Consider the following 14,149-nt stretch of genomic DNA (forward strand, 5'->3'; position numbering starts at 1 on the left):
AGAAATTAGGGAAACCACACACTTTACATCCAAAAAAAAAAAAAAAAAAGGAGAACACATCTTTCACAATAGCACCCAAAAAATGAAATACCTAAAAATCAATCTAACAAAGTAAGTAAAAGAGCTATACACTGAAAATTGCAATATTCTGTAAAAAGAGACTCAAGGGAGTATCAGAAAATGGAAAAATATCCCTTGCTCATGGGTAGTGTTTTGGTTTGGGGCTTATTTTGTAAGAGGAATATAGTAATACAGGGCACATATTTTATAAAATTATTTATAATAGTCACCTAAACAATCATACACAAGAGAGTGCAGGAAATCTCTCTACACACTATAGGCCAAGAAATCTAGTCAAAAGCCTGGATCCCACAAAAATGTCCTGCATGAGTCCAGATGAAGACCTAGAACTCATACCAGTGCCTCCATGAGTCCAACTGGATGTCCAGAGCCCATAACAATATCTCATGCAGGCCTGTTTCACGGATCTGTGTTGGGAAGGGCCAAAAGTCACTGGTGGAATCTAGGAAGTCTGTGCCAATGGCATGAAGGATCTGTGCTAGCAGGCTGAGGGATCTGCACTGGAGCCAGGAAGCGACACAAAGTAAGAACCACTGATCCCCAGAAGCTTACCATAGCCATCCTCAGCAACAGTGAGGAATTGAGCTCCTCTGATGATCAGGAAAGCTGAGTTCCCATCAGGAAAGCCAAGGTGACAAAATTCTCCAGGAGACTGAGCTGTGCACCATCTTCCCCTCCAGAGCCAGGTAGCTATTCTCAGAGTGAGGAACAGAGCTCCCCCAAAGTGAACTGAAGCTATTCTCAGTGCCAACAAGGTCACAAGCTCCTTGGAGGATGAAAACAGCCAAGTTCATCAGGAAAGCCAGCATGACTAGCTCTTCCAATAGAACCAACAGCTTCTTACAGCTTCTACCAGCTCCCAACAGCCTTTCCTCTGCTCCCAACTGCCTCTCTCAGCTCCCAGCAGCCTAACTTCTTCTTCTCCTCCAGTTCTGCCTCTTATGCTGCTGGCAAAAATCCTCAGGTGGGCCCCCACACCGGCACCATGCTTACTCAGTTCAGCTGGGGGTTATAAGTTAACCACCAGTTGTCAATCCACTACATGTAGGAAGAACCAACATAGTGAAAATGGCCATACTCCCAAAATTGTTATATAGATTTAACGCAATCCCAATCAAATATCATTAATGTACCTGACAGAACTAGAGAAAACGTTTCAAAAATTCACTTGGAACAAGAGAGCTAGAATGGCAAAAGCAATTCTGGGCAACAAAGGTAAGGCAGGGGCATCACAACCCCTGATATGAAATCACACTGCCATCCTACTGAGATAAAAAACAGTATAATACTGGCAAAAAAAAAAAAGAAAAAAAAGAAAAGCAGATTTGAGAATCAGTGGAACAGATTAGAAGATGCAGAAACAACTCCAAATACGTTCAGGCACCTTATCTTTGACAAAGGAGACAAACATAAACTAAAGGTAGCCCCTCAATATATATGGTGCTGGAAAAAGTGACTTTCCACATACCAAAGACTAAAAGTAGACCCGTGTCTATCATCATGCACTAAACTAAAATAAAAATGGATCAAAAAGCTAATCATTAAAACAGAAACACTAAATCTGCTGGATGAGATAATAGGCAGAGCTCTTGAAAACATAAGTAGTAATTAATATTTGTATTTAGGCAGTAATAATTCAAAGACAATCAACTAACTACATTTGCTATATTCATAGACCTTTTATGAAATTTATTAGTGAAAAACTGATAAAAATGATTAGATCTGTTTGTAGTACCAATCGTTCAAACCCCCAAAGGGACTGTCCTACAAGTACTATCAATGGTTCAAACCAGTGAGACCATGCTAATGGAAGAGATTTGACTTTATCCTTGTATTCTGAGGACAGAATCACTCATGGTTATAAAAGCATCAAATGTTTTGATCATACATCTCTTATGTTGATAAATTTTTCATTTACACTTTCACCGTTCATCAATACTTTATGCAGCCTATGTTCAGTTTTTATTATAATTTGTTGTATTATGTGGCAGGAGAAGAAATGGGAAGAGATTTAAGGGTGGTTGAGAGAAGTGTGTAAATTGGTACAGGGGGAAGTTGGGAGGGGGAATAGCAATAGGTGAAAACCATTTGCTATGGGGTCAGATTCTGCTGGAGTACTTTTCATTGGATTTAACAGTTAGTGCTGAGGGTTTTAATGAGATGTCTGTGGGGATAAGGATGAGATGAGAAGGGAAGTGTACTTCGGGATTAAGGAAAGCTATGTGGCTGTCCCACCCTGTTCTACAAAATGCTATACACGAAAGGTGGAAAAGAGATAAGGGAGCACAGCAGGCTGAGAAAGGTACAGGAGAGCAAAAGAAATGGGATCGGGTGGATAGAGGGTTAATAGTGGCTGTCAAAAGTGGCAAACTAAATACTTGAGAGGAGTAATTAAAAAGTATGAAAAGTAAGAAATAAGATGATCCTCTAGCTACAGTAGCTTAAGGTGAAGAACTGGATAGGGAAATGAGAAGATGAAGAGAACATAAAAACCAACTAAGTTAAAGCCAGTAGAAGAAAAAACACACACAAAACATCTGGTAGAAGCTCAGTTCTAATATTAGAATATGGAAGTATGTAATTCACATGGGAACACTTTGCCAGAAAGCTTTGGTGTCCACCCATCTCTTCTCACACTGATGGCTGTGTGATTGTGTGCACTCACACCAACACCATCTCTGACCTGATCACTGAGAAAACAGAAGCTAACTCACTCTCAGGGCTCCATTCTGCTTGAGGCAGAAATTGCAGGCAGAGCCTGACACTGTTCCAATTCTGGGTTTAGGGACTGTCCCTCATTCCCTGGGCACGATGTCAGAATGGATGGACAAGTTCACTGGTAGAGTCGCTGACACACTCATGCTCCAGTGGGGAACCTCAGCAGTCTGTGACTCTTTTTACCCACTGGGTGGGGATCTTACAGGGGATGACAGCAGCTGATGCACCACTGCTTTGCTCTTCACTCTCAGGCAGGAGGCCACAAATTCCTTGGCGGTGGGTGAGAGCACCTGCTGGAATCTACAGTCACTATCACTCCTTCCAGTATGTGTGGGAGCGGCCCCTTCCCCTTGGTGAGTGCTGTTGGAGATTTTGCAGGGAATGGCAGAGGCTGCATTGCGTTCTTTTCCACTATGACAGAAAGCCCATGCATTTCAACAATTTCCTTCTTGTCTTATTTGCAGTCTGGTTGGAAGAGACCACCTGTGACCACTGCACATGGACATCTAAACTGGTGCCAGGGATGGCATACAGATGTGCAAGGCAGTGCAGACTGGACTCAGCCTGTGGCTGGGTACTGGTACCTGTGACCCAGTGGGCCAGTGAAGATGTAAGGCCGGTGCTAGGTAACTCAGACCTGCAGCCTCCAACTCAGCTGGCAGATAGACCCCCAGTGCTGGTGCTGGTGGTCCAGGTGTGCTTTCCTGCAAGTCAAAAGGCAATGTGGGAAAGTGGGCTCCTAGGTGCACGTGAATATGCTGGTGACTTGGCCCTGGGCAGATGGGCACATCTGCTCTGATTCATCTGTGTAACCTCTCTTGAGCCTGAGTCTGGAAAGGGAAACTATCCTTCCCACCTTCCCACTGTACATGATGGAGAGGAGAATTCAGGAGTGCAGCTTTACCAGTTTTGGAAAGTGGCTATGTAGGTTACAGCCAGTGTAGGCAAAGTCTGTCCCAGGAATCTGGTCCCCTCAGCACGAGTTTGGTCTCCCAGGCTCTTTGTTTCTCTATCCAAATGGCTACATCCAGCGTGGTGGGAGGGATAAGGCCTCCCAGACCAACCTTGGCAATGTTTCCCTTTTTTAGTTGTCCACATGGTTGTTTGATCTACGTATATCATTTTTATTATTAATTTTCTGTTTCGGTATGAATGCCCATCCCCCACATCAAACTACCTTTTTTCTCGTGAATCTTCTCTGAGCCATGTTGAATTCCTTGAGCATATATCTTTAATGTTGTTGATATTAGAGGTGGGATGTTATCAATGCCAGTAATAGTTACTAGAACATTACTTGAATTGTTGAACATTTTCTCATAGTCTTTAAGATGTTATGCAGACACTCCTGTAGCTCCCATTTTATAAGTGAGAGAACTCTACTCAGAAATATTTTCTTATGCAAATGAGACTCCCCCACACATCCTATTAACACAACTCTAAACTACCACTTTAAAAATTAAGAAGGGTATTAACTCTGCATTTAATATTTTATAATATGAAACCACTCATTTTTCTATATTATTATTATTGAGGAAAATGTTTTGTTAAATTGATTATAAAAGGATTGACATCCTATTTTCATTTAACATCACTAGATATATTAAAATATAAAATATACATAGTTGTTTAATAAGGTAGTTATCATCCAGATTCAGCAACAATTATTTCCTGATGAAATTCATTTCATTCTTTTCACTTCTTTTTTGTATCTTTCTAAACTCAGATTATTTTGAAGACAATTTTAGATGGTCTATTTTATCCACATATATTGTGTACATTCTGTGTGCCTACCTTATATTTTAAAATTGCCAAAATGCTGCCATAGAGCAAAAGCAAGAAAAATATATTTATTTCCTATTAATTTTAACCTAAAATATCCACGATGGGTGAAAAATGCTAATTTGTGAAATATAAACAAATTTTATAGTTGTCATGTTGAACATATATTTAAAAAGATGTGTAGATTTTGATTGGCTTAACTATCCTTTGACTCTTTATAGCTACAGATTGCCTCTTGATTCTTCCTTGTTGTGTTTTCTTTTTAGTAATTTATTTTGCAAAAAAGTGAGCCAAGCCTAGTGACCCACTCATGTAATTCCAGCATCCTGGGAAGATGAAGTAAGAGGATCAGAAGTTCAAGCCAAATTTTGGCAATTTACTAATGTAGAGAGACCTAGACTCAAAATACAGCATTTTTATTTTTTTAATTTTTTATTTTATTTTATTTTATTTTTTTTGGTTTTTCTCCGGTACCAGGAACTGAACTCACGACCTTGCGCTTGCCAGGCAGGCGCTTTTTGCGCTGAGCTAAATTCCCAGCCCCCAAAATACAGCATTTTTAAAAATGCTGGCAACGTAGCTCAGTGCAAATGCCCTGGGTTCAATCCTTGGTACCACAACAAATTTTACTATAGAACATGTTCATGGTTAGAATTTTGTGATTTTCACTGGTGTGCAGTAACACATTTTTATTTATTTTGCTATTTTTAGACATTTGGGGCCAGGGATATAACTCAGCTGCACAGCGCCTGCCAAGCAAGTACAAAGTCATGAGTTCAATTCCCAGAATTTAAAAAAAAAAAAAAAAAAAAGTGTAGTTGCAATGAAAGGGTGGATCAAATTCAGGTTCAACGGTTAGGACTGTGTTCTTTTATCAGACCACATATGGTATGTATATGTCTCTCTTCTTAGTATAATACCAGATATTGATATTCAATCACTAGATTGACCAATACATTCAGAAATGTAAATTTGTGACATCTTAATTTCAGTAATAACTTTTCAGTGTCACAGATGGAATTCTTTAACAGAATAACTATCCTTTATCAAAATTTTAGTCACAATAGTAATTTATCCTGGAAAAGGGATAAAATGTTATTTTTTTCTCTTAATTCTACAGCTTTAAGATAAACATGTTTACCAGGCTTCTGGAAGTTGTGTGTGTGTGTGTGTGTGTGTGTGTGTACATATGTGTATGCACACATGTACACTAAATTAAATATTTACTTTTGTGGCCTAAATCTTTACATATTATTTCTTTATTCTTACCACGTTTCACATTTTCTCCTCTTTGCCCTGGGGAAGTCATCCCAAGTAGAGCCAGTGAAATGGTCCAGGCTTATCCGGCTCCTCATGCACTGTTCCAGAACAGCGATCAACCATTGCCAGAGGACTATTTTACAGTAAATGATATTTAGAGACAAAAAAACATTGTACTAGATATGGATGTGTTGTTAGGATAATCATAATTTCTAGGACTTTCTGTGGACCAAAATAGGATATATATATATATATATAATTTATTTATATTTTTATATATAATTATAATTTTAATTTTAAGACAAAAATGTACTATAAGATAAAGGTCATTCTTCAGGACTGGGATGTTTTGCTTGAAAATGTCTATATCTTACCAACTTATCTTCATTTTTCTATGTGAAATCCTTCATTATAAACATGAAAATGCTAGAATAAAAATGCCACATTATTTAATGTTTCCCAAATTAAGTACACAATAGCCTCAAAATACAATATCAACACCGATCACTAAAAACAGTTGTAAATTGGCTTGTGGTTTGATTTCTGAGTTTGTGTCATTTAAATTATTTCATGTAACATGAACACATAAATTATCATTATAGATACAATTCACATGAAATAATTTTGAGTAGTTATAGCGTATATAATATATATATTGCTAAAGCATGCATTTCTGCTTGAATTAAAATATACATTCATTTAAAATTTCATTTTATCTTAATAATCATTCTTAATAAATCACTGAAAAATTAGCTAATAATGCAATAAATTGCCAAATGCTGGGTAATTGCTTGTATATTAATATAGAGTAACACAGTCCTGGACATTAGTAGAGTTTGTATTGACTGACCAGTTCTTCCCCATGGGCTTTCACTGGGTATTTATGAGACAAATTTAGTGCGGCACAAGAAACCACGAACCACAGAAGCAGTTTTAATGTTCAGACAAGAACTACTGGGATACAAACACTGACCAGTTTCTGAAACCATTCCTCTTAAATGAAGCAAAATACTTCAGCTAATGTAGGAGAAACAGGAATCTTCCTGCCTTTGCTAGTTAAATGAGGGGTACAACCAAAATGTGTTTGAGCATAGGAAAGAGGCAAGAACATTTTTGAGACTACAATTATGCATCCCAGAAAAGTAGGTGTCTGCTACCACTGCGTAAAAGTGGAAAGAATAAACTCCCTTGCTTCCACCTATTTCTACAAACACAAAACAAAGGTCACTAAAATTTAACGTACAAACAGGACAATATTTTGCTAGCAAATTCTTATTATGTTCAATAATAATCTCCCTCAAGTCTTAGCTACATGAGAATGAACTCTACCAGCACTGAAGAAGCATTGACAAGCAGGTGTTCTCTCAACTGGACTTCCACATGAGAAACCAGCCCTGGCTGATACACTGATTTTCGCCTTCCAGACTATATGCAGTAGACCTCGTTAAATTTGACCTAGATTGTTAATCCCAGAAAATGCATGTGACTTGAAGCTACTAAAACATGCTAATTGATTGAGCAACAGTGGAAAATGACAGTGTAAGGCAGGAGACAGTGAGATGGCCTCTCTAAAGTGCTGAAAGAATAATTATCAACCTAGAATACCTAACTGAACCAAACATCTTTCAAACTGCAGGAGAAATTACAAACAAAAGGCAAACGTATTGTCAGCAGCTGTGCAGTACAAGAGATGTTTAAGGCAAAAGATGGAATTAGGTGAGTGTTATGGATTATAGCTGGATGGCCCCACAATGCCTCATGGAGTCAGGTGGAGCTTTGGGAGGTGACTGGACCATGGGATTAGTCCACTGGTATGTACACAACTAACTGTGATTTAGGTTAATCCTGTTTGGAGGCAGTGGTCCCTGTGGGCTTTGCCTGCAAGGGTTTATCTCTCCCCCACTTGTTCCCCTGTCTCTGCTTCCTGCTGTCATGCTATGAGCTATCCCTCCTCTGCTGTGTGGCCCTGCCTTAGAGCCAGCTAACTATGGACTGAGACCTCTCCTCCTTTAAGTTCTGGGCACCCCGTGTCTTGTCTCAGTGGTGAGAACATAACTCAGACCATGGGGAGTTTTGTTTTTTAAAAAAGGCAAAATATAAGAATTCTTTGTAAAAAGAGAAAGTACAAAGTTTTTCTTATTTAAAAAGAAGAACAAGATTCAATAATGTATTCTGGATCTTTAATAATATGTGTAGAAATAAATTACAAGAATAGCACAGAAAGAGATGAGAAATATATCACCATAAAATTATGGTACCACATATGAAATACTGCTTTATTAGAATGTAAATGATGATTGTGAAAGGTAAACATTACAAAAGCTAAAGTCACCTGTCAGAAAATAAAAATAAGCTATTACTAGTAAGCCAGTGCTTTATATATAATAGTTATTAAGAAAACTCATTAAATCTAAGAGGCAAGAAGAGAAACAATCTAAAGGAAGACCAGTCTAGTAGAAAATAAATTGCAATGCTATAGAATTAACTGCAACAGTATTAGACTAATTTGCATTTCTGTAACAAAATACCCAGATAATGAACTTCAAAAGAGGACAATTTATTTTACCTCAATTACTGGTCATTGGGGCCCTTTGCTTTTGGAGCTATTGTGAGGCAGAACGTCATGGTGGGGAGCATGTGACAGTGGAAGCCGTTCACCTTTGACAGTCAGGAAGCAGAGAGAAAGAGGAGGAGCCAGTGTCCTTATCTACTTTGGGGGAGTGCACCTGCATGGCCACAAGGCATCCAATCAGCCCTCGTAAAACTTTCTCACCTCCCTATAGCATCACAGGCTTGATACTGATCTTTTAATCCTGGGATCTTTGGTGAACTCTTGTCCAAACCGCAGCACTGAGAACACTAAAAATACGTTAAACATAATTGATCTTCACACCATAATAAACAGTCTTAGGTTTTCACACTTCAGTAAGAAATAACACTCAATACTGTACTGCGTACAATCCGCTTTAAATATGAAGAAATGGATTGTTATATGCCATAGAATGGACAAAGGAAGATATAAATTTTGAATAGTAAAAGATGACTGTACTGCCTGTATTATCCTCAGACAATATGGACTTTTTAAGAAAGTATTTTGGGGATGTAGAAGCACAGCTTGCCTAGTGACAATGGAAGAAGCTCTCAGCCTGACATAAATCCTCCCCTGTTCTCTGTTGTCCGCATTTCTCCCAAAGAAAAAGGAATAGTAAAACAACTGATCAAATTCTGACTCATTGTACTTTTAGTATTTATGCTATGAATGAGGCATATAATCCAGAGTGAGTAAGGTTGGGTTAAAAAACACCCAGACCATAAATTATGCTCCTTGTCATGAAATTTAACCTTATACGTACGGTTAAAAGTCCCCAAAACACATAAAGTTTTCTTTCCACCTCTTTTAGGACTTACTAATTGTCAGTTTAAACTTCAAATCACTGGGGAAAGTTAGTTTTAAAGTGGGATGTGGCACAGTTGTATCTTGGGGAACCAGTAGATCAGAAAGCTGTACATTGTGACTCTGTTTATATTACAAAGCTGTACATTCTAAATAAGGGTATATTTTTAAATGACATTCCAATATAAGAGACAGTAAATATAAGTGGATTTTCCTAGTAAGTATGAGAATATTACTTTTTATAGCAGATGTTTCTCACACAAACTAATTAGTATACTAGGATGTAAAAGCCAGATTTTTTCTCCTAAATTCTCTATTTTTTTCCATACATTCTATCAGTAATTTCCTCTTTTTATAACTCACAGGAAGTTGTTGTTTGCCTATTGGCAAAACAATGTTATTCCTGAGTTAAATTTCTTGCTTAAAATATGTAATTTTGCCATGGGAGATTTATGAAAAGCTGAATTGTATTGAAATGCTCCTGTCTTGAATATCCACTTGAGTGAACAAGTCCCTGGTTGATAGTCATAAGAGAAATCATTCCGGGTAAGCGGGTGATAGGTAAGTGGCATTTAATTTTTTTCAGAGTCCTTTTTCCCAAAATTTTATTTTTTCAATTTTCTGCAAACTGAATGATGAGATAAAGGTTTCTAATGTGTGGGATGTTCACTTCACTAGCATAATTTAAGGTGCTCTCTGCTTACATGTATGCAAACAAGTGTACATTTTAGAAACTGCCAGGCATCCAATTCTAGGTCTGTCTCTGAATTAACTTTGTGAGCTTGGGAAATTATACACTTGGTACTCAGTTTCTTCACCTGTAAAATTGAGAGAATAGCAACATTGTTCGTCAGCCTATTGTGGGAATTAAATCAGTTAATCCACATAAAATACCACGTAGGATGGTGCTAACACATAGTTACACCTAAACACTTACAAGAACAAGATGCTACTATCGTGGTGAATGCTGGTGAATTCAACTTGGGAAACAGCTGGGCAAGCCTATGTCAGGAATTCAAATAGGAGATGAGGATGCATTGAAACTCAGTGTTAAGAATATTTTTAATTGAGTTTTTATCCTTTCCTGACCCATTTCAGATTTAAAGGGAACTTAGGTGGAATTAATTTCTTAAATCACGTGTAAGACAAGGAATAAAAATAGTAGTAAATTTCTGGTGAGGATCTTAATTGAAAATAGGAATAGGACTTTCTGCTAACTTCCTCCCACACCTGTGAATAAATTAACTTTGTTTTTAAACTCAGTGGTTTTATCAACACCTTAAAGTAACACAGTCCTTTGAGAGGAAAACTAGTTAAGTCTCTACAGATATTTTCAGTCATAGAAATTTTCTTCTACTTATTAATTTATCTCTAGGCAGAAATATTTATCTCATAAAGATAAGAACTATTTCCCAGAACCAAAATGCTGATATAATTGAGACAAATTAATTATTTTATAGATAATAGAATTGTTAATATACAATACCATAGGGCAAATGAAAACTTTTTCAAAATGAAATTAATTTAAATGTCAAAATGTAAGTTGTCTACATTAAAAACCAAAGAATAAGCTTCTTATGCATCAATAAAATTCAAGAGAACACATAATGGAAATTATCTCATCCCACATAAGCATGAGCTTTGAACTTCAATAAGCACTGTACTTCTAAAATAAAACAGTGCTGTCTAACAGGAGAAAAATAAAAACGAAAAGTTTCTAAGCATAAATTACATTAAAATTTGAATAACTAGAAAGAATCATCCTTTGAGAAAAAGGAAGACTAAAAGATAAAAAGTAGTGGGGCAAAGGAGAACAAAGGCACACAGTAATTGAAAGGACATTTTAATATGATGAAATATTCAGAATTTAAAGACTAACTACTGAGAGTACACATAAATGTAATCAGCATTCTAGAAATTTCTGTGAGACAGAAGAAAGAATGACATAGGGAGAAGCATTCTCTTCCCCAGATCTATTCAGACATTATTGGGGCATGCGATATAGAAGCCCACTGGACGACAATGAAGTTGCTTGCTTATTCTTGGTTAAGTCAGTAAAATAGGTGATGGACTAAGGCTAGCATCAGGCAACTCTGGACAGGATATTAGAAACGAGAAGCTCCTCAGCAGTGTGCCAGTGGAATGACACTAGGATGTAGGGAATTGTAGCTTGGTCTGTAATCACAAAATAACCCACTGACATGCCATCTGACTAGAGCTGATGGGCAAAGAATAGTGGGCTGGCAGAAAACCTTCAAGAGGATGCTGGCCAAAGCTGGCAGTCAGAATGCTCAGCCATTTTGCTGTCCGGAGCTGAGACTGGTCACCCGGTAAACAGAGGCCAGTGCTGGCAAGGAGGCAGGCCGTGTCTTAGTGAATGAAAGCTGGAGAAAGCCAATCTGCCTGCCGGGAAGCATCCTCTTGGGAGCTGGTTAGCAGATTCTGGTGGGGCAGAGAACCAACTTGGTTATATGTTGGCATAAAGAAAAGTACGAAGTAGTGGTACCAGCTAGAATACAGTAACTGCTCTAGCCTCGGGAACCAAATAGGATATTTTCAGTGGTCTAAATTAAATTCTGTCATAAGAATAATCTATTTTTCATAGATGCATTTGAAGGTTGTTTATGATATACCTACTGTCATAAGCTTTTTCTAGACTGTGTATTACAGAAAGTCATAGAATGCTGGATTACATGCTTGTAATCCCAGCCCTCAGAAGGGTGAGACAGAAGGATTGGCACATGTTCCATGCCAGCCTGGGCCACATAGTAAGACCCTGTATCAAAAAAATCATTTATGTTATCCAGACTCAAACCCTTAGAAAAATAAGAGGTGTGACATATTTATTTTACTCCATGTGTGTGTGAGGCTCATCTATCAGTGTTTTCCCCTTGACAATTAGAGAAGTGTGAAGTCTTTCCTGTTTCATCCTCTCCAAGATTCACAGATCTATTTTATTCCAATTTCCTCTCCACACTCAGAGGAGTACAGGGCTAAACCATTGTGGGGTCGTGGCACCATGTTGTCATAACGTAGCGTGTTGGTTATTGTGATTAGGAAACCTGAAAGGTCAAAGCATAGAATGACTCATAAAATAAAAACCACTGATGAGCTACAATGTGTTGACGTGTGTCAAAAAATTTGGAGAGGACAGGTAACCTTGTATATGAGCCCAAGAGGTAAATTACTTCAGGATGGACTTTGGCTGAGGGAAACCCAACACCCTTCCCACTATACCAATTACACACCATTCTCTCTACCAAATTGGAGTGGCACTGTAGTCATTTGTTTAGACTAAACCATTCTAGAGCTTAGTGTGCTAGTGTCTGAGTTCTCAGCTAAGCTAATAGATTAAATGGATTAAGACAAACAAATGAACAAACAAACCAACTCACACTGTGGTAGGGATACCCCATAAAGTTTTACTCAAGCATAAAAAGTAATGAATTATTGAGAATGATAATGAATTCATTGATTATCATGATAATTCCTTGATAATGAATTTATTGATATGTTAAATACTTTTGATTAATGTTGCAGGAATTATGATGAGTTTTTAAAAAGCCAATTACTAAAATGTATGCAATATATCATCTTATGGGTATAACACTCTTGAACTGACAAGCTATATGGATGAAGAAGACATTTTAGTGGTTGGTAGGTGTGTGAGAATAGGCCAGTGTTATGAAAGGGAATTACTAACAATATTAATGATCTTTATGGTCTTACTGTTTATATGCCCTCAGATTGGTGAGGTGGACAATATTGGGGCAGGTGGTGAGGCTGCTCTCCTGTACCCTTGTGAATAGTATCACAGCTCTTCTGAAAGAAGACTCAAAGGAAGCTGAGCCTCCCCTCCACCCTGTGAGTGTGAAATCTGCAGTTTGCAATGAAGAAGAGGGCTCTCTCAGACACCATTCACACTGGCACTTTTATCTGGAAATGTCCAGCCTCAATAACTGTGAATGATAAGTTTCTTTTGTTTGTAAGCTACACATCTGATGGTATTTTGTTGAAGCAGCCTTAATGGACTAAGACTGGGAATGTTTTTATATCTCAAGTGTGATGAGGGGTGCATAAATCTACAGGATAAAATTTCATAAAATGTAGATAGAGATCAAGGAAAAATAGAAATATGAAAAGTTTTGGAGAGTAGTTAGGAAGAAAGGAAGGAAGGAAGGAAGGAAGGAAGGAAGGAAGGAAGGAAAGAAAGAAAGAAAGAAGGAGAAAAGGAAGAAAGAAGAGGGTTGGAGAGAGTGAGAAAGGAATGAAAGGAAAGTAAAGAAAAAAGAAAGAAAGAAAACAATAAATAAAAGAAGGAAAGAAGAAGGGAGAGAGTGAGTCAGAAAGGAAGGAGAGGGAAAGAAGAAAGGAACAAAGACAAGAAACAGGTTAAAATGTCAGGTATTTTTTCACAAGATATTATTTGCACAGAGAGCATGTTTTATATAATAAACAACAAAAGATGCCCATTTGAAGTGTTTTAAAATTTTGTAAACCAATTTCTGTAGAGAAAGTTGTACAATTCTATATAATTAAATTCATATTGAGTATCTACATTATTTAAAATAATTTCTTCAAGATATGACTAGGAACACAAAAATGTATTATAGTTCTATATCTCCACAGTTTGAAACTGAACACATTTCTGTGTTGAACTGTCCTTTTGTCCCAAATAACCCTGCTGCATGTCATACCCACCCAGTTTCACTTGGTAGCTGCGTAGGTCATCAAATCAACCTCCTGGTTTTGCAGTGTTTGTATTCAAATAAGTATTTTGCCTAATGACTGTCCCAATATGTAAAAGTAATGATGCCAGCAGTGTAGGTATGCCAAAGAAGTTGTAAATGGCTTTCTATAATTGAAAAGACTTTCCTGATTTAATAAGAAAAATAATAATATGCTCTATTTTATGTA

This window comes from Chinchilla lanigera, unplaced genomic scaffold, assembly GCF_000276665.1.
Source record: "Chinchilla lanigera isolate Chin_1 unplaced genomic scaffold, ChiLan1.0 scaffold00005, whole genome shotgun sequence".
NCBI classification, from domain to species: domain Eukaryota; kingdom Metazoa; phylum Chordata; class Mammalia; order Rodentia; family Chinchillidae; genus Chinchilla; species Chinchilla lanigera.